The sequence below is a fragment of the Leopardus geoffroyi genome, chromosome A3 (genome assembly GCF_018350155.1).
Source record: "Leopardus geoffroyi isolate Oge1 chromosome A3, O.geoffroyi_Oge1_pat1.0, whole genome shotgun sequence".
In the NCBI taxonomy this organism is placed as follows: Eukaryota; Metazoa; Chordata; class Mammalia; order Carnivora; family Felidae; genus Leopardus; species Leopardus geoffroyi.
The window spans coordinates 116,052,995-116,075,081 of record NC_059336.1 but is presented as its reverse complement, the minus strand read 5'-3'; the positions used below and the strand labels follow the sequence as shown (position 1 = coordinate 116,075,081).

Genomic DNA, 22,087 nt, shown 5'->3' with positions numbered 1-22,087 from the left:
TCCCAACAGGTCAGCACACTTCTCTGGGCCTTAGTTTTTCACACCTTTAAGATGGAGAGTTATCATTTTTTCTAATTTCTCTTCCAGCCCTTGCATTCAATAAATATTTGTTAATCGATGAGGCAGGGCATGGCCAGGGGTGGAATGGAACCTTCCATTTATTGTCATGAGATGCTGTGGAAAGAGCCCCTCACAGTCCTGGCACAGGGCACCCACATCATTGCACTGGCCCTAACCACAGCAGGCATAGAATGCATAGGCTCTTGGTCTGCAGAAGACTGGGCCTTTACCCATGTAAACCTAAACAAAGTTGAATTTGTATGTCAAGACTTGGAGCAGCTGCTCTTGGGATGGAGGAAATAGAGGCTGCTGCTCTCTGTGGACCACAGAAAGTCCTGGACACTAGTTCCCTCCAGCTCAGCTGGGAGCAGCACATTCTATTTCCTCTTCATGGGGCCACACAGACTATAGAGGCCACAGGGCAAGGGACACACCATAACTGCACTTCTCTGACCCATGAGCTCTGGGAAACATTTGGGAAAAGCACATATGGAGCAACGACTGGGGGACCGCCAACCTGAGCATCAAGAGTTGAGCTTAGCTCCCCACTCTGTTCCCAGGCAAGGAATCAACTGGAGAGATTTAAAGACTTATGCCCAAACCCCACCGTATGCCAGAGGGAACAGGGCTGACATAGACATATCCAAACAAAAGAGCAAATGGTAGAAAGAACCTCCATTATCCATCACCTGAGTTCAGCAACCATCTGAAATCTTCCACACTTGCTTCATTTATCCTTTTTTCCTTTATTTTCTTTGCCAAAATATTTTAATACAAATCACCAGGACTGTGTCATTTCAGAACGTATTTCAAAAGGGAGAAATTTTCCTATGGAACTCCAATGTCACTGTCACACCTACCAAAATAAGCTATAATTCCTTGATATCCACCATCTAGCATCTAACCAGATTTAGATTTATCTAAAAACTAACTCTTTAAAAATGGTTTATTCTCATCAGGATCTAGCTACACTTTACATTAGATATCCTGTCTCTCAGTTCTCTTATAACCTAGCAGTCCATTCTCCCCCATTCTTCACTGCTATTTTTATTCCATGCTATTGACTTGCTGCAGAAATTGGGCCAGTTGTCCCATAGAACAGATTGCCCTATCAGAGATTAAAAGAGGAGGGCCATGCTGTTGTAGAAGAAGTTTGTTCTTTGTAGTGTGTCTTGGGATCAAAGCCTGGCTCGGGGTGTTTGTCTGGATGTCCCTGGGCTCCTCCCTATACCCATTGGGTTTGATCAGAGAGGCAGAACCTCTATGAGTGATAGAAAATAGACATTTGGGGGGGATTAGACCTCATGCAATTGTGGATGTTGGTTGAGCGGTCTACGTAATGTGGCTGTTCCTGCATCTAGTGTGGGGCCCAAAGTCCCTAGGATGGACATTGGGAAGGGAGGATGGACACAGAGTAGGGAGGAAAAGGACAAACCAGACGCCACAAAGATGGATGGGGACGCTGGGAGAGAAACTGAAACTTGGATTTGTCTCGCTTCCTTTCAGTGATGCAGGTGACATGCAGAATTGGCTGGTGGCCCTCAGAGCCACACACACAGCTGGCTTGGATTTGAAGAAGCAGACGACTGCCTGGTGGGAGCAGAAGGGCAGTGGACTCAGCTGCCGCCCCACGCAAAGTAGGTGAGCCAGGCCCCAGGCAGCCCACACGGTGGGGACTGATTGCACAGGGAATAAGGAGGGCCCTGATACAAATTTCCCACCCCTAGAATACATTTTTTAATTCCAACAAGAAAACATGAAAAGATTAGATAAGGAAACAAGTAAACAAATAAGACCATACTTAAATAATCCACAGATTCCATACTATTAATACTTAAGGTTTGGTGTTTTTTTCTATATTATATATACACACATACATATACGCATCTATATTATATATAGTTTCACAAGTATAATTAATGTTTATACAGTTCTGAATCCCACTTTTTTCTATTAACATGATTCTTGTATATTCCCAGTCATTAAAATTCTTGGAAAATATTACTTTTAATGGGTATCATTGTCCACCATAAAGCTATATAATAATTGATTTAGCCATTTCCTTGGTGTTGAACATTTATGATATTTTCATGGATCATTTAGGCTACTTTGTTGAACATTATGCTATCTTAAGTGACAATGTCATGAACATCTGTGGAGCCCTTTGTTCATATGCTTGAATATGTCCTCAGGAAGATGGAATTATTGGTTAAGGAGTGCCAACATTTAAAGATTTATCCCCAAATAAACCATAACTTGAACATCTAGAAAAAAATATCGAAAGAAAGCAAGGAATTTTTTTTTCCCCACTCTTAACCCTCAAGCCAGGAATACACCTAGTTTTGCTTGTTTTGGGGTACTAGGTCAGAAATGAATAGTTGCTCAGTAATCCCCAACTCTGCTTCTTAATTAAGGCACAAGCCCAGGCAGCAATGAGCTTCCAGCCCAGGGCCCCTAAGTGCTGAATTGCTCCCAGTCTCCTCTACCTTCTTGGAGAGGAGGTCCAGTGTAGAGAGGACACCTCATGGCATAGCACAGGGACTGTTCTAGATCTGGCTGCCCAACACCCTCCCTATAGGAGCTCTCCAGGAGGAATTGATGTCCCTGAGGCCAGTGCCTCTGAGGCTTCCCCTTGGCCAGAATCCAGAGCAAGAAAAGCGAAACTGCATGTGAGCCAAGGTGAGCCTGTTTGGAGGTCCTTGGCTATGGGAAGGTAGGCCTTGCAGAGGTGCAGGCCAAGTGTGCTGGTGAAGGAGAACAGGTATGCAGCATGTTGTCCTATAGAACAGATTAGCCTCACTGTCAAAGACGAAAAGACAGGCACAGTGGAAGAGGGTGGGGGAGCCCTGATGGGGATGCCTGTCCAGGTATGGATCACAGGGACTTCTGGGAGACCAAGTCTCTGGAACTAAACCCCTTACTCCTCCCCCCACCATGTTTGTCCCCAGCCCACAATGCTGGCCCCTCAGTTATTCTGTAGCACTCTGGCTTTTCTTTTGGAGAAACAACTTGACAAGAACTCCAGAAAGACAGAAAGAAGGCTTGAGACTCTACCTCATTTTTTAGATAGACATGGTCCCCAGACAGAGAAAGGACAAGGTGCTGGCTCAGAGCTGGGGATGAGGAGAGGAGGTAAGTGGACTATTACCTGTACAGAGTGTCCTGTATCAGGGGACTTTTCATCCTACTCCTTCTTGGAAGTTCTCCAGTGAGCAGAAGAGCTGTCAGTGACCCACCTGGCTGGTGCCTAGGCCTTGGCAGATCTGCCTCAAGCTTCCCCAGGAGTTTGGCTAAGCATTCCTATTGCCCCACGATGGGCAGCCCCGGGGTTCCCTTTAAAGGCTCTGGACGGAGCCCAGTCACCTCAGATGGGACCACAGAGGACCAGCCAAACACCCGAGAGCTACTTCCCAGCCTGCCTGGGAAACATTTCATTTTCTATTTGCAGAATCACAGATGTTGACTTTTGATCTTCTCCTCTCTCCCTCTGGGCCTAAGATCAGTGATGACAGCTATTTCATTTATTTTTTCTTTTCCCTATAAAGAGAAAAAAATCAGGAGGGCTCAGAAAGGTTGTTCAAATATTGGAAGAGTTACATACTGGCTACTGGGGCGAATAAGAAAAGATCAAGCCTCTCCATGTGAGGCCAGGGGCAAGCTTCAGAAGGAGTTGAATGGGTCATCCTTCAAGGCAGTGTTTCTTAACCTTTCACATGTTGTAAATCAATCACCCAGGAATCTTGTTAAGATTCAGATTCATATCAGTAGTTCTAGGGAACAAGCAGATGAGGTCCATGCCACTGGTTCAGGACCACACTTAGAGAAACAGGTGCCAGGGTACTTCCTGTCCCTACCCTGCTCAAGTACTGAAGTGCTGAGATCAGTAGACCCTCTCTGCCATCTTCCTGCAGCTGGGTCTGTGCAGGGAAGGTGTTGGCCACACAAGCATCTCTTAACAGATCCTTGAATATAACTAAAATCCACACTTAGGTTTGTATCCCTTCTACCCCATTTAAACATAAGGGCATTCAAATATACACAGATTTCAAAAGAAGGTGTCTGTGGGACAGCATCTGCCCCAACAGGTCACACAAAGACTCTTAATGAAGGGTGGAGTCTCCTTTCTCTCACTCTGTTCCATCCCTTTGACTTATCTGTCTTCTTTTTTAAAAAAATGAAATTCAGGGGCACCTGGATGTCTCAGTCAGTTGAACGTCTGACTCTTGATTTCAGCTCAGATCATGATCCCAGAGTCATGGGATCCCTTCGTCGGGGTCCACGCTGAGTGTAGAGCTTGCTTAGGATTCTCTTGTGCATGCACACACAGGTGCGCACTCTCTCTCTCTCAAATAAAAACAAAAACTTTTTTAAATGAAATTCAGTTCAAGCATTATGATATTATGCTGAATCTTTTGCCATGCTGTGAATGGGCAAGTCTCTGAAAGTCCAGTGAAAATTAGCTTTTCCCCTTATATATTTCCTAGTTCCTTTTTAAAAATTTCAAGTTCTATGTATTTTGTACACACAGGCTCAACTTTAAGAGAATGCATTACAAGATAACTCAAACATGATACAATGGATAATTATTGTGCATTAGAAAGTGATTTCTCAGTTTTATGAAAGGATTTACTGTATCATGCCTTCAGGTAGTGAGCGCTTTCTGGGTATTTAAACTATGAAAATCTTGCCCTCAAGATTCTGATTTAATTGGCCTGAGTAGAGACTAGGGCACTAATTTTTTTTTTTTTTTAAGTTCGCAGGACAATTCTAATGCACATCCAGGTTTGAGAACTACTAGACTAAATGATGTCAAGTTTCCAACTTTAAACTATTCAGATGACCTACTGGCCATTTAATTCAACAGGCATTTTTGTGCACCTGCTTTATTCCAGGCACTCTGTGAGGCTCCAGGGACATGAGTAAATCAGTCCCAGTCCTGCCTTGAAGGCATCCACCATCTAGGGGGAGATAAAACATGCAGAACTAATTTTATCTAGAGGCCCCATAAGCAGTGAAACAGGGAAATGTTGCTGTAACATACAAATAAAAGGAGAGACAGAGATGGGGGAACCTGGTCCTCCATGGTCCTTCCTTTCTTTCCCCCTTCCTCCCAGAAGATACATAAGTAAGGTTTGATAAGAACCCAAGGAGTTATGTAGCCTTCCAGATTGGGTGATTTCTTTAAAGTTTATTTATTTATTTTGAGAGAGAGAGAGAGAGAGGCAGAGAGAGGGAGACAAAGAGAATCCCAAGCAGCCTCTGCACCATCAGTGCAGAACCTGACGTGGGGCTCGAACTCACACACCGTGAGGTCATGACCTGAGCCAAAACCCAGAGTCAGACGCTTAACTGACCAAGCCACCCAGCATCCCAGACTGGATGATTTCTTAATGGTTCCTGCAAGTGGCCAAGGCTGAGTATGAGATGATTTTCAGGAGCTCTGCTACCAAACTGTCAACTAACTGTAACCACCTTCTCCACTGCTCTCTTACTCCTTTTCTGAACACTTCTCCAACCTCCAGCTTTGGGAGCCCTTCTTCCCACATGGCCTCAACTGGTCCCCCCATTGCTATACCTCCCTCACCCCATCCAGGTTTGCCTGTCCCCAGATTACCTCTCAGCGAAGGCAGTCCTGACTCCTTTGCTGTAGACATCAAGTTAGGGACTCTATACCGAGTTATGAATGGCCAAGAGAACCATGCAAGAACTCTTGCTTTGTAAGATGGGAGTTTATTACTCCAAAAGCCACTCTACAGAGGGGAAATTCATGAGTGAGATATTTTACTAAAGGCAAAACCAGGTGGCCCCAAACTTAAATTAAGCCACCGAAGAGTAAAGCAAATGGACTTTGGAAGAAAATAGGTTCTAAGTCCGCCCTTTGACCTCACTTCTGGGCCTCAGCAAGTGTGGTCAAGTGAAGTTCTTACCCACAAAGGAGAGAGCACCTGCTCCCAGGCAGAGCTGGCCAGAGAAGGAATGGACTGCTTCTTGAGATGGTGACTTTCTGTGGTGGATATGAGGTAAGGTGTTGGGACAGGAGTATTTGAGCAGTGCTTGGGATGTTAACTACTTTTAAGGAGCCTTACAAAGAACTTCTGAAAGTCACTTTTTGACCTGCTTTCACTGCCTTCCAATTCTACAATTCTTTGAAATACTTGAATTGAGTTTAAGAGGTCTCCTGCAAATGCAGGACCTATGACAATCCTGCAAAACAATGAATATGAGCAAATAATAACCGGGACTTTCCTTGAGCCCTGCTCTGTGACACTGATATGTCCCATGGCTCAACCCTCCTGATGCCTCCAAGATGTAGATAGTATTCCCACTTTACAAATAATGAAACTGAGGCTCAAAGATTTGCCCAGTATCCCACAAAGACAAGTGGTTTGAGTCCAGGTTTCCTGACTTTTCATCTGTGGCTCATAGTATGATATCCTGATTTGTATTCTGTTCAGACACAGTAAAAACTGAAAAATTCCCCAGAGTATGTATCTTCAAGAAAGAAAATGATCTCAAAGAAGAAGAAAAGGTATTTGGTGAAATTCGACAATGGGTTAGCAATGCTCGTGAATCACCAGGAGGCGGCAGAAGCCTGCCATCTTCCATGCTTACATCCTTTAAAACCCAGGCGGGCCTGGGAGTCCATACAGTCAGACTTTTCACTGAGAGCCCTAAAGAGCAGGAACGCACCAGTGTGGACTGCGGGAAAGGCCAATCTCAGGCAGTGTGCATTGGAGAGCCAGAGGCATGGAAAAAAGAGCCCTCCCATCTGGCAGGAGGATGCTCCCAGGAGACGTGCAGCAGCACAAGACTCTAGAACCCGCACAGGATTTGAAGACAAACAATCCAAACCTCGGGTCATCAGCCTGCCATTTTCTAGCTTGAGTCATCGTTCCCCTCTGTGCCTGCTTCCGCATCCACGAAAAGATCATAACAACTGCCTCATAGGACGAGGGGAATAATCAGGGCAATAGCACTTTGCAAACTATAAAGTGTACTTGCAGGTTGCACACAGGTTGGTTCATGTGAGTTCACAGGCTGCTCCCCTGACATCGTCTCTCACTGGCACGTGAGCTGCTGACAAGGTGGCCATGTGGACATGGGTGCTGGAGGGCTGAGGGAGAGGCGCTGGCTGGCCTTGAGGTGATAAATAGAGGGAGAAGGGGATGCCCCTTCCCGCATTCTCTGGCAGGGCTTGCCCTGTCTTCAGGACACTCCATCCCAGTGTGGTGTGCTGCAAATGGGCTCTCGGTCCCCGGGGATCCTATGTCCCCAGAGGAAAGCCCTGAGCCTCCCCAGGTAGCAGCTGAGAAAAATTGAGGGTCAGCAATGTGACCTAGCTCCCTCCACCCCAGGGACTGTGGGCAAAGTCCCTCCAGGCCGGATAGCTCAGCACTGAAACACCAGAGAGAGACCACATACCCGGAAGCCCTCTGACGGCTCACAACTCTCTATGCTTCTGTCCAGGGGCACAACCTCAGGTCACATCCATGATTTTATTCATCAGGCCAACAATCCTGAGAGGCAGGTAGGCCAGAATATACCTTTAACCCCATTTTTTAAGATGAAGAATCTGTCAAGCTTAACTGATTTGCCTAAAGTCATACAATGGTTAAAAAACAAACTCAGGACCTGGTCTTATGGCCCTAAAGACATCACCTTGCACTAATGTTACCACCAACAGAGACCTTCCATCCCTCTCCATCTGATCTTTCTCTCTTTTTAAATTTCTGGTATAGAGGGGCGCCTGGGTGGCGCAGTCGGTTAAGCGTCCGACTTCAGCCAGGTCACGATCTCGCGGTCCGGGAGTTCGAGCCCCGCGTCGGGCTCTGGGCTGATGGCTCGGAGCCTGGAGCCTGTTTCCGATTCTGTGTCTCCCTCTCTCTCTGCCCCTCCCCCGTTCATGCTCTGTCTCTCTCTGTCCCAAAAATAAATAAACGTTAAAAAAAATTAAAAAAAAAATAAATTTCTGGTATAGAAATCTAAGCACACCATTCTTGACTTATTATCACCATTATCAAGCTGTGCAAAGACCCTTTCTTGTTTGGTTTAATTTCATTGTATTCCACTCCTCCACACCCCTTCTTAGCCCCCAAACTGGCACTCCCTCCAATTTGGTTGGTGGGATGGTGAGTCCATTTGTTCATTCATTCATTCATTCATTCATTCATTTGGATGCTTGAGCCAGATACATTTCTGACCACCACTGTGCTTGTGATGCTTTTAATAAGTGTTTCTTTTTTGGTATTATTGTTTCAGCCCTAACCTCTGGTCCTTCTTCTGCTTCATTCCTGGTGATTCTTCATTCCCCACTCCTGCCATCCCAAAATATATAACTTGCTACTTGTACCTATTTCATTTGTTTTATTCTTACTGGCTTCTGATTTGTTTTATATTACTCTGGACTGGAATTCTCAGCTTGGAGGCGTTTCCCTGCTCATTTTGTATTATTTGTTTATTTACTGTATATACATGCTTTTGACTCCTGCATCCAAGGCAGTGACGATGATGTTCAGAATCAGTCACTTTAGGTCAGTCCTCAACCGTCACCTAAAGGTCCAAGTTAACTCCTTGTAAGGCTGACAGTAAATCATTGATACTCTTGCCTTGATCTTGATCCTCTGTAATAGTTTTACGTATTCTAATAGTTGAATGACAGAGCAGTGGTGTCCAATGGAACATTCCATGCTAATGGAAATGTTCTATATTTTTGTGCTTTTCAATATGGTAGCCACTAGTGACATGTGGCTATCGAGCGGTTGCAATGTGGCTTATGTGCGGAGGAGCTAAATTTTAGTTTTAATTAATTTCAGTGAAAATTTAAATAGCCTCATGGGACTAGTGGTTGCCTATTGGACAGTGTAGATCTACTATATTGCTACCCAGGATGTGGTCCCCAGACCAACAGGATTGCCATACCCTGGGAGCCTGTTAGAAGTGCAGAGTATCCGCTACATCTAGTTCTACTGAATTAGATCTGCATTTTAATAAGATCTCCAGGTGATTTTTATGCACACTCAAGTTTTATCCCCCAGATGTATTGAGATATAATTGACATAACATTGTGTAAGTTTAAGGTATACAGGAGTGTTGATTTTTATACTTCTGTGTTGTAAAATGATTACCACCGTAGAGTTAGCTAACAGCTCCATCACATCACATAATTACCATCTCTTTTTTGTGGCGAAAACAGTTAAGTTTTCCTCTCTTAGCAATTTTCAAGTCTATAATACAGTATTATTAACTATAATCACTATGCTGTGCATTATATCCCCTAGAACTTACTCATCTTGTAACTGGAAGTTTATACTCTTTGACCAACATTTAGCCATTTCCCCCACCCTCTATCCCCAGTAAACATTTTAGTCTATTTTCATGAGTTTACCTTTTTTAGATTTCACATGTAAGTGATACACAGTGTTTGCCCTCTCTCTAACTCATGTCACTTAGCATAATGTGCTCAAGGCCCATCTATGTTGTCACAAATGGCAGGAAGTCCTTTCTCATGGCTGAATAATATTCCTGTGTGTGTGTGTACATGTTTACATATATATACCACATCTTTATCTGTTGATGGACACTTAGGTTGTTTCTAATTTTGGCTATAGTGAATAATGCTGCAGTGAACATGGAATGTAGATTTCTTTTCAAGATCCTATTTTCATTTATTTTAAGTGTATAACCAGAAGTGGGATTTCAGGATCCTATGGTAGTTCTTTTTTTTTTTTTTTTTTTTTAAGTTTATTTATTTATTTTGAGAGTGAGAGAGAAAGAGAGTGTGCATGAGCAGGGGAGGGGCAGAGAGACAGGGAGAAAGAATCTCAAGCAGGCTTCATGCCATCCACACCAAGCCTAACCTGGGACTCAAACTCACGAACTGTGAGATTACGACCTGAGCCAAAATCAATAGTCAGGACGCTTAATTGACTGGGCCACCCAGGTGCCCCTACGTTCAGTTTTCCGTGCAGCAGGTCATACTTCTCCCTCCTTCCTATAGCTCTTATGTGTTGTTCTGATTGTATCGTTTGGCCAGGCCTCTAGTACTCTGCTCATCCACGGGAGGGATAGAAAGTATCTGTGCTGGCAGGGATGCATCTAAACTTTCTCCATGTACTATATTTGCTGTAGGTAGTCAATAACTAGCCTTCATCAAGTTGAGAAAATATGCGATTTAAAATTCCAAGGTGTTTATCAAATGCTTTAAATGCACAAAATGCATGACATTTTTCTTTAATGGTAAAAATGACCTTAATAGTTTCTCTTCTTCATATTACAGTTTCCTATAGTCTAGAATCAACCTTGCTTGGTCATAACTCTTTAAATACATTGTGGGGTACAGTTAGCTAATATTTTATTTATAACTTTCATATCTATATTCAAATATGGAATAGCCTGATAGTTTTTTGTTTGTTTTTACAATCCTTATCTGACTTTGTAATAAAGCTTACACCAGTCTTACAACAAAAGAGAAACCAGTTTTTAGTTTCTGGAACAATTTATGTATCTTATGTGATTATCTCCTCCTTATAGGTGGCTAGAACTTTTCTGTAAAACCATCTGAGCCTAGGGCTTTTCAGGAAGAGGGAAGTCTTTGATTGTATTGTAATTCTTAGTTGAATACTTATAACTCAGTGTGCTATTTATTCTTGTTCTAATTTTGGAATTTCACATTTTGCCAAAATTATATCAATTTTATTGTCTCCTAATTACAAGTCTTCATAATATTGTTAGTCTAAAAACTTCTGCTATGTTTGTGGTTTCTTTCAGTATTTATTACAGATTTATATCTTCTCTTTCTTTCCCCCATTAGTTTTGTCATGTATTTGTCATGTCAAATATTTGTATATTTTATAGTCTTTTTCACAACAGCAGCTTATTTAATGTCTTATTGTTGCTATGTTCTATTTCTCTGATTTTTGACCTTAGGTGTATGTTTTCTTTCCTTCCTCCCTTTCTCTCTTTTTCCTTCCTTCCTTCCTCTCCTCCTCCTCCTTCTCCTCCCCCTTCATCTTCTTTTTCTTCAGGATTATTCTGGAAGTTTTTTTTTTTTTTTTCTAGCTTCCTTCCTACACTAAAAAATTAGCTCCAAGAATGTTTCAAAAAGGGGTTTGGGGACAGGCTATCTGGAGTCTTATATACCTGATACTATTTTTATTTTACTTATATATATATTTTTAAATTTTTTTAATGTTTATTTATTTCTGAGACAGAGACAGAGCATGTGTGGGGGAGGGGCAGAGAGAGAGGGGGACACAGAATCTGAAGCAGGCTCCAGGCTCTGAGCTATCAGCACAGAGCCTGACACGGGGCTCGAACTCACAGACTGCGAGATCATGACCCGAGCTGAAGCCAGACGCTCAACCGACTGAGCCACCCAGGCGCCCCTATTTTACTTATATTTAAATGGTATTTTAGCTGGATATAAAATTCTAGGTTTGAATTATTTTTCCATCAACACTTTAAAATATTACTTCATTGTCTTGTGTACAGTTCTGTTATTGAGGGTTTGTGTCATTCTTTTTCCTTTTTAGTTGATCTATTTTTTTCTTCATAGATGTTTTGAGAAATTTCCCTCCATCATTAATGTTCTTAAATTTCACTACAATGTATCTAAGTGTGAATTCCTTTTTTATCTATCTTGTTTAATACTGTATCCTTTCAATCTGAAGTTATCCATTTTCATTATTTCTAAGAAATTCTTGGTTATGATACCTTTAAATATATCCTCTCTCCATAGTTTATTTTCCCATCTGTCTCCAAAGTCTATGATCCTAATCACTACATGATCCTTCCTCTCAGAAAAGAGAGTCAACATTTTATTGCCCTTGTCTGTTTAGGTACTGCCTTGCTCCATCACACTCTGAAAGGCAATGATAGGGTCTAATTTTCCATCTGTATTCCTAGTGCATCAATGCCCACTGTGTGTTAAATGAATGAATGAATGAATGAATGAATGAAGTTAAGAGAATGGAGGAGTATGAGAGTCCATAGGGCTGGAGCAGGAGGTACTATGGTGTCAGGGCAGCAACCAAGCTTCATGCACCCATAACCTCTATCAGGGTGGCAACCCCTTTAACAGATCCCTCCCTGTGTGAATAACCACCTGGGCCAGCCAGCCTAGCTCAGCCATGCTCTGAGACAATGACTGCCATATCTCAACCAATTCTGGCCTCAAGCTGTACTCTGACAGTAGGGGGGATCCTGAAGTGAAGCTGATCTGACTTTTTCCTGTCCAGCTGTGGGACCTATGGCAAGTTGTCCTGCTTTTTGACCCTTAGTTTCCTTTTCTATAATGTGAGGATAATGACACTGCCTCATCCAGCTTGTAAGGGTATAAAGAGCAGCAAAAGGGATGTTTAAGTGCTTTGTAAGTGTGAAGAGCTACACGTAACCAGGTGCTGCTATCATCAGGGACATATCACAATGCACATAAGAGCTTCTAGCCCTCAGGTCTGAGTTCTGAAGAGAGAATCTCCATGGTAATATGGAGTCCTGGATTTAATCCTGCTTCCTTGGAGGGGGTCAAGACTCCCTACAGGTCTGTGGCTTTCCACATCATTGGGAAGAAACTTCTGGGAGTAAGAGCCAGCTTCCATCCAGATGGAGCAGAAACTCCAGGCTCATCACTCTCCCCTCCTACATGCTTAGCCCCAAAGTTCTGCTGTATTTCTCCACCCCATCCCCCACTCCTCCTGCTCCCCTCCTCTGGTCTCATTGAGTTTCCAGTCTGGCATCCACTGCTTGTAAGAGGACCCCACATCCCTTCCCCTCTGCCCAGCAGAACTTCCTTCACTATATCTACATCTTATGACCCTGCTCACAGCTAGGCCTGTGCTGAGGAATTCAATCTAAGTGTCTCCTAGATGATCTAAGTTTACTCCTCATGGGTTACTTATATAGACAGCCAAAGTCCTAACCAAAGAGAGCACCAGTGGTGGAAATGTCAGGTCCCCTGGCAGCCTGGTGGTTAGGAGGGAGAAGGACATATTCCAAACCCCTCAAATAGCCCACATACATAGTAATGTAGAATCTGGACAAATACTCCCTTGGTTTCCAACATACAGATATTTTTCTGGATAAGACTCTCTTTCCTGGACCTAGGCTACCAGCTCTTAGAAACACCCTCTCTTTTGGCTTCTCTTAATGGCCACTCCCAGCAACCTTCGAAATTTTATTGAGTCATGTGATTTCCTACCATCTCCTTTTTATTTTTAAAATAAGTTTGATGTCCTTTCAATATTCGTGCCTTTCTGATCTTCTTTCATAACAGTCTTCCTTTTGTATAGCTTTATTTTAAGAGGCTTTAAGCATGGGTGGGACATTGGATTGGATTATCTTGGGTACCACCCAACTCTGAACTCATTGATTCTGTGAAATTTACAACATAGTTAACACTAAATTAGCAGCCATTGTGGATCACTAATGATTAAACCTTCAATTATGTGGATGGTGCCCTTCTGCTTACTGAGAGCAACTTCTTTGTTCAGTGTTAAGATTAGTGAGTTATTCTGACATTGTCTAATTTGAAAATTCAAACTAGCCATATTCCCAATGTGCTTTGGAAATCCTATCTTAGTAATGACAATAATAGATAAAACACAATATACCAGGCACTATCCCAAGTACTTTAAATATGTTAACTTGTTTATTTCTCATAATAATATTATGAGATAATTAATATTTTTACTCCTACATTACAGAAGGGAGAACTAAGGCATAGAGATACTAAGTAATTTGCCCAAGATCAGAGTCAGTAAATGATAGAGCTCGGATTCAAACTTAGCAGTCTGGCCTCTTAACTACTACCCATGCTACCTCATAAAGCTCAGAAAAGATTATTGTGTACCCCCTCATATGTAATTATGCTGTCATATCTCCTCCCAGGATACTATGAGAACCCTCTCCTGTACCCCCTTATCATTATAATGCATGTCTGGGGTTTACCTATTACACACTGAAAAAAGAATTAGGAAACCTTTGAAAGAGGTGAGTACTAGAAATAAAGATACTGAACCTATAGTAAGAAACAGGAAGTAAGCGATGTTTGAGTCAAACTCAGAAGGGTTGGAGGGGGGAGTGGAGGAGGAAAGGAGGGTCTTATCAAGGGCTGTGAAATCGTAAGTGGGTACCATACAAAGGAAGATGAATAGGAACACTCAAAATCATAAAGGTGTCATATTCACCAGTAGAATTTTATTTGAAGTCTAACAGGTGTTTTGTGTTGTTTTGTTTGGAACTAGACAATCTGATTTGGAAGAAATTGATTTCTCAAAATGGATCTGGAAGAGCAAAAGGTCCAAGAATAACTGAGAAGCAATTCTGAAAAAGTAGAGCGTGGAACAACCTGCCCTACCAGGTATCAAGATTTATTATCAAAATATTTCGTAATGAGGACAACAGAGTTTGGGCAAAAGGATAAACCAATGGAACAGAACAGAAAGCCTAGCCACTGGCCCACCCATGTTTGGAAACAATACCAGTTACAGATGGTGTTACAAATCCATGTGGAAAGGGTGGTCTATTTAATAAATGAATCCTAGGAACAACTTTTGTCCATATGGAAAATACAAAATTAGATTTCTCCCTTAAATCAACCCTATATAAAGAACTAAAAACAAAAGGAAAAATTTTAAAGCCTACGATGAAAATGTAGAAAAATTCTTTATGACCTTAAGATAAGGAGCAATTTCTCTTTAAAAAAAAAATAGAAAACATGAAAATTTGATAATTTTGACTACATTAAAATTAACTTCTGCATAACAAAAGGCCACTATAACAAAGTGAAAAACAAGCCATAGCTTGGGAGAAGGTACTTGCAGTGAGTTTAATGTATAAAGAAACCTCTCAAATTAATTGGAAAAAGATATATAGCATTGGAGAGAAATGGGAAAAGAATATAAACTATTGATTTGTAGAAGAGGAACCCCAGAAGGTCAATAGAAATACAAAAAGATTCTTGCTTCCACTATTAAGCAAAGAAATACAAATCAAAACATTGATAAAATACCATTTACACCTACCAGATCAGCAAAAATTTATGTCGGCCAACGCCAAGTGTTGGCAGAGCTGTTAAATCACAGAAACTCATTCCCTGCTAGTGGGATTGTAAGTTGGTACAAGTACTTTGGAAAGTTGTAGGTGGTCATGTCCAGAAATTCTTCTCCTGGGCATCTAGTCCTGTATGTGAGCACAAAGAGACACGTATTAAGATGCTTGCTATAGGATGGAGATCAATAAGAGAATGGATAAGTAAATCATATTACAGTTATACAATGCAATATAGTCTAGCATGTGTCAGCATAGATAAAAATCTCACAATTGGAATGCGAATCTCACATTTCTAAGGGAGAAATGAACACTGCAGAAGATTATGATATTGTATATATACACATACATAGTTTAAAAGCTGGCAGGGAATAATAATACTTTATAATGTTTTTGGATACATAAAAATGCAATAAAAATAGTAAAAAACGTAAAAACACACATGAGGATGATTAACACTGAATTCAAAACTGTGCTTAGGGGCACCTGGGTGGCTCAGTCAGTTGAGCATCTTACTCTCAATTTCAGCTCAGGTCAGGATTGTATGGTCTTGAGATGGAGCCCCGTGTCGGGATTGTCTCTCTCCCTCTCTGTCCTCCCCCGCTCTCACAAGCTCTCTCTCGCTCTCTCTCAAAATAAATAAGTAAACTTAAAAAATAAAACAGTGCTTAGCTCTGGGAAATGAGGGAGGAGACGGGCTGAGGACGAGTCCAGAGGGGAACTCCATTGTATCTCTAATATTTGCTGTCTTTGAAGTAGAAAGACCAGAAGCAAATAAGGCAATATGCTGATATTGGCTAAAGCTGATGTGGCCATCCTTAGCTCTGCCCACCGAATATCTCCGGCTCTCTGCCTTCCTTGCAATGGTAGGATTGCATGTCCCGTCCCCTCTGAGGTTAGGCATGGCCTGGAGACTTACTTTGGCCAATCAGCTGGAGTGGATGTGACTTATGTTTCTGGCCTCAGGGGCCAGTGCATGAAAGTTTTGGCCAACATAGCAGCACGGAGTCAAAGCTTCTCTGTTCCCCAGTCCTTGAGCGGACATGATATCCTCAGGCAACCCATGGAGGACAGGTGGATGAGTAAGAAATGAACCTTTATTGTTCTCAGCTACTGAGATTTGGGGATGTTTGTTAGGACAGCATAAGCATGTCTGTCCTGATACAGCTGGGAAGTTTATCCACAGGGGTTCACTGTATTGGTCTCTGATTTTATCTACATGTTGAAAAATTACGAATAAAAATTTTATAGTTCTTAAATTAGGCTGGATTAATCATAGTTCTCAGGCCATAGCTCACTATCTTTACAGGTCTGTGCAAGGCCCCTCTCTTATTGTCTTAATAAGTGCCTCAGACTCTGGCTGGAAGCAATGTGAACCTACAGGAGATGTTGATAAAGGGGACGAGTGATTTGCTCGCCCTCCCAGCCTGAGTCCAGGTTCCCTCCAGTGCTGTGTGCTAGCCTGAAGCATCTCTCAGCAGCTAGTAGGAACCAGAAACCCAGTTGGAAAATCTTAGCTCTTCTCCAGAGAAGTGTAAACAAGAATGGTGATGAATGCAGTGGCCCCCAACTGGTGCTGACTCTTTGTGTGGCTTTTGGAAAAATTGTTTTGCTCTTGATTCCCAACTCTCTGATGTGTCTGAAGGGAGTAGCCTTGCCCCCAGGTAGTCCCCTTTCCTGCCCCTTGGAGCCAACACCTGGCCTGCATCCCCACCAACCAGCCACTGTGTCCTCAGATACAGGTCACCTCGGCAAGATATGCTAGGAAAATTTTCTCACCCACATCTTGGCTTTCAGGTTCTTTTTGAGAGCTGCCTGCAAAACCCACAGGGAGTGAAAACCCCGGAAAGAGGTAGGGAGGAGGGGGCAGAGTGCCGTGGAGAAGGAAGAGAAACTCAGGCTCCCAGCCAGTTCTGTTCCATACTATGCAGCAAAACACAAGTGGCCTGAAAGTCACCGTGAAATGCAATGCCTTTGAGAAGTTCCGTGGAAAGAATGATATCATGGCCAACCACTCCCTGCACGCCCCCCCCCCAACCTTTTTTCCAGTGGGAGTGAGAAATAAATAGACTGACACATTTTCCAGTCAGGGAGCAATTCTGGAGAGCAAGTTTACCTTGGCACAGGCACTCAGGTGGGGCTGTGAGAAACCTTATCTGTGCTTGCCCAGTATATGAGGAGCTCTCATCTCCCCGGAGCCTTGGCTACTGCGCAGGTGACCGCAGAAGGCAGGTGAGCATGGTGAACAGCACGCTGGCCAGAGCCACTGCAGAGTCGGACTGGCCCCGGGAGCGGGCTGTGTTAGGTAAATATTGCCTGCATTTGATTGACGGGCTCATTACTGACTTTGTTGGTTGCCAAGAGAAATGCCATCCAATCCACCGGATTCAACGGTAAAACTGACGTTCCTTAACTTGATGATTCTCAAACTGTAATGTGCATATGGTCACCTGGGGATCTCGTTAAGTTGCAGCTTCTGATTCAGCAGGTTGGGGCGGGGCTGAGGAATCACATTTCTAACAAGCTGCCGGGCCAGTCTACAGACCACACTGAGAACTAACAAAGTCTTAGGGTGCAGATGACTGTGTGCATTTTACACAGTCGAAATAGTTACTATTTAAGGAGCTCCATCTTGACTCTGTGACAGGTGCTGGACCAGGTGGTTTCTGGCCTCCGGCTCTTGTCCTCTTCGTGCCAGCTCCGTGAGGGAGGTGTTATTATCCCCACCCCTCCTTGACAGGTGAGGAAATGGAGGCTAAGAGAGGTTAATTCGTGCTATATACGTGTCATTTCCAAGAGATTTCATTACCTTCCCTCCCTTCCCAGTGATCTGAAATAACCCGAAGACAAAGGATAATAAACACCCTGTAGTCGGGCTGGGTGATTCTGCCCATGGTGATTTGCCCTCTTGATACCCGAGAATGAGTAATTCCTTTTGTGCAGAATTGTGAGAGCCAAGCACAGGAGTGCAGGAACCCTAGAATTAATATCTGGCCTAGCAAGTCCTGGCCTCCGTAGAGGCAGCAAGTCAGAAGGGTGGACAAGCCTTGTTTTAAATCCCTCTGGTGCTCATGTGTTCACCCCTACGACATGCCGCTTGAGACTCTTAATACCTGGAGCAGATGCTTTGGTGTGTCAGCTTGGAAAGAATGCCTCTTTGCCTCTTAGGACCAGTCAGGATTGCGAGAGGAAAAAAAAAAAAAACTGCCCCAGCCTGTGGGAACACCAAAGTGATGGCCATTATAATTGGACTGACTAACTGACCTGGAGACATTAAATATCTTGAAGCACTGTGATGTGCGCTTACAAAAGCCAGACAGCCTCCAGGTATGAACTTGCCTCATGTCCAGATCTTAAGGAGCAAGGCAGCCCTCCTGGCCGGTCCTGGCCAGGCACTACGCATAGCAAAGCGAGGACAACGAGAGACTCCCCTGCAGACAGTCGGAAGACCTGATTTTTGGTGGCCACTCAACAGGTCAGACTCCCCCAGGACGCCACTAGCATTTGAACCTCACCCACGGCAGTTTGGAGATGTGACCATGATTTGCACTGTAGGGTAGGGAAGGCCAAGTTCAGGCCCTCCCAGAGACCGATCACCACTTCATCCTGGGGAGTTGTTACACAGAAGAAAACACTCAGAAAGCGCATTGGAGGCCTCCAAAGAAGTCAGATATACTATTGTTGTTTATGTATTACATCATTCTAGAGAGCATTTGAGGGAGTTTACAGACACCACGTAAAATAGGACAAAGTTGAAAACAAAATAAGAGAGATTATGGGGGGAAATAGAGGTAAAAGGGAAAAAGCCTGATGTGGTTAATACCTCCTCAAATACCGTGAGGTCCTGTGTCCTTGGACTAAGGCTTCCTCACATCAGGCTCCAACTCCCTAACCTATAGAGTGAAAGTGCAAAGAAAAGCACCCACGGCACCGACGACGTGCAAAAAAGCAGCAGGACCTTCAGAGAGGTGCATTCATTCCTGGCGCTGAGGGTCCCCAGGGAGAGAATCGGAAGACACAGTGGAACGTCATGAAGTGTGGCCTCGACGCCAGCTCTGTGTTGCTTCGTGGGGATGTTTCCCAGAACGCCCCAGTGCAGGCTCATGGACACGACAGTGCGTGGTCCACAAAGAGCAATTATGGAAGAATCCAGAATTGCCCCTGCTGAGCTGGCTTACTTCCACAATAAGAACCTGAAGAGCTGACTTCTGAGGCCCCCTGGGCCCTTCCCCTCTGGAAATCTAAAGTCAGTCTTTTCACCAGGTCTGGTGTCGCCTTCACTCCATGCTTTGGGGAGTGAGGCCCTCGATGTCCCAGCAAACCTGCAGATGGTGGTGGGCAAGTTGAGGGGCACCACAGCCCCATCCCCAGGCTGGGAGCAGTGGTATCCCCACCAAGATCTGCTGGGCACAGAGCAGTCTCCTTTCTTTTTCTTTTTTTTTTTTTTTTTTTTTTACAATTTCAACGTTTATTTATTTTTGGGACAGAGAGAGACAGAGCATGAATGGGGGAGGGGCAGAGAGAGAGGGAGACACAGAATCGGAAACAGGCTCCAGGCTCTGAGCCATCAGCCCAGAGCCTGATGCGGGGCTCGAACTCACGGACCGCGAGATCGTGACCTGGCTGAAGTCGGACGCCCAACCGACTGCGCCACCCAGGCGCCCCCAGAACAGTCTCCTTTCTGAGAACGAGCACAGGCCAAGGAGCCAGAGGCCCAGAGCAAGTGCTGGTCCTGAGCTCACCACTCACTGACTGTCACAGCTGAGGCAAGGCAACTCCTCTCTCTGGGCCTTAGTTCTGTCACCCGCAAATGGAGATGAACGAGCATTTCATCTGTGCCCTCCCCTGAGGACTCCCTGAGCCCGCAGGCCTCTGCGATGCATGCATGGCAAACTGAAGTGAGGCCATAAGTGGAGTTGCAAGCTTTGGGATCTGTGGTAGAAATAGAAATGTGCCACCTGGATCCCCAGCCAGAGGAGGGCCCAGGGCCCAGCTGTGGTGAGTGGGGTCAGCAGACGGCCTCCAGCTGTCAGCTCTTTAAGGTTGGCACCAGCCAAAGACAACCATCTCTCTCAAGGTCATGCCCTTCCCCGGGACAGCCCACACTGTGGACCCAACAAGGCAGAGGAAAGAAGGCACTGGAATTTTGTCTCAATGCTGGGCATTCTGACAGGTAAGATTTGCTCCGAAGCTCCCCATAGGATTGGCCGAGATTTGTGGAGTCTGCGTTTCCGTTAGACTTCCTTCTGGAAGCCTGCTTCTTCCCCCTGCCTCTCCTGGGTGTTGGTCCCAAACCCTGTCTCCACATCTGCCTCTGAAGAACCCATCCACAACAGCATCCAAGCACCCACAGCGCCCAGACTGGCCAGGCACCAGGCCTTCAGAACAGAAGCTTGGGCTTCCATGGACCCAAGAGTGAAAGAGAGAACTGGTGTGGAATGTGTGTTAGCATGTAGCCATTGCTACAGCTCAGGGGTGGTCATCTCCTGGGAACCCCACCCACCTGAAAGGCCGGACCCCTTTCTCCCCAGACCAGCCCCTTCTGCACTTGGCTTTTTCAGCAGGTGCTGCCAGCTTTGCAATGGCTCAGGCTCAAGAAACCCGTCTTCTCCAATTCTCTTTCTCTTCTGCTCCCGCATCCAAACAAGTACTGAAACCTCCACCTTTGCATTGCCTCTGCCATCACCTGCCCCTCCCGCGAGTGCCAGCTCCCCCTGGAGCCATTGCAGTAGCCTCCTGCAGAACCCTCTCTGGAGCTCACCCCTCCTTTCTGTCCGATGGCTAGCACCCCGCCCCTTGCAGGCTCCTATCACTGCAAGGCCTCCCCTGCTCCCCAGCGTGGCTCTGTAGGAGGAAGAGAGTGTTGGGTGTGTTGAAATCACACCAGTCTCTCACACCTGTTTCCCCCGAAGTCACTGGGAAGTGTTTGTTGCTGTTTGTCGCAAATACCCACACACAAACAAAGGTGGTAAAACAATGTGAGGTGGATGAGACGTCTCTGTTTCTATCTGGATTCGGGTCAGTGTGATTTCCCTACCTCGGACCCAGAAGACGGCACTTGTCAGCTTCTGAGGTGTCGCTGGCACATAAGTGCGTGTGCTTGCGTGGACGTGTGGAGCCCCGACGACAAAAGGAGAGCCGGGTGATTCGTTGGCACTGGATACCAGGGTATTGAGAAATACTCTAATACAAATGGCTTTAAAATGGCCACATCGTCGTGTGTAGACGGGCAGGCTGTGCGTGTGGGAGACCGTATACCTGCCGGTGAGGGCTAGTATAACCTCCCTGGAATGCCACAGTGGCTCACGAGCCAGGATGCTTCTAGCCAGGGTGACAGCAAGTACGAGAGCCAGGGCAAATGCTCCAAGAAAGTGCTGGAAAGAGGGAGAGATGGGATATCAACCATTAGACTTAGCGTCCTTCTCTTCTAAGAGAACTGGCTTCTAAGAGAACTGGCCTCACTTTCCCAGAAACCCAGAGAGGGCTGCTGCCCTTGTTTTCCTGTTAACAAGCAATACAATGAAGTAATTAATGTGAGTTTCACTTTCCCTTCTCTATACTCTTCCTCTTCGAGCAGATCCAATGGAGGATGATTTAATATTGCACCTTTCTGCTGAGGAAGCCAAGAACTCTCCACTAGTACGTCCTTACTGCGCAGTGAGCCGAGGGCAGGAAACGTCAGGCCCATTTTACGGAGAGTAGACTGAGGCCAAGTGACGAGGCCTGTTCATTCTCTTGTTGAGAATGCCAGACAACATCATAATTTGTAGTGATTATGAGTCTTTGTAGTTTCTTCTTGTTATTTTTTTTTATTAGTGAAAAACATTTTATTGTTGTTAGAAAACATTGTTTGGAAAAGTTACCCAATATACAACTGGAAATCAAAGCCATGAATAAGAAATATGTGCGAAATAAAATGCAAGTCACTATTAATCTGCTTGCTATAGAGAACACTTAAATAAAACAAAATACATACACATTA

At 44.4% G+C, this 22,087-nt stretch overlaps 1 long non-coding RNA gene across 2 annotated transcripts; it reads left to right on the top strand.

Annotated features, from left to right (window-relative positions):
• Nucleotides 1-13,934: 13,934 nt before the first annotated feature.
• LOC123581283 lies at nucleotides 13,935-22,087 on the top strand. Of its 2 annotated transcripts, XR_006703696.1 has the most exons (3): nucleotides 13,935-14,046; nucleotides 14,301-14,416; nucleotides 21,683-22,087. It is a non-coding gene; the product is annotated as an uncharacterized LOC123581283 (long non-coding RNA). The 2 variants fall into 2 exon arrangements; XR_006703695.1 differs by lacking the exon at nucleotides 21,683-22,087 and having other exon boundaries at nucleotides 14,301-14,606.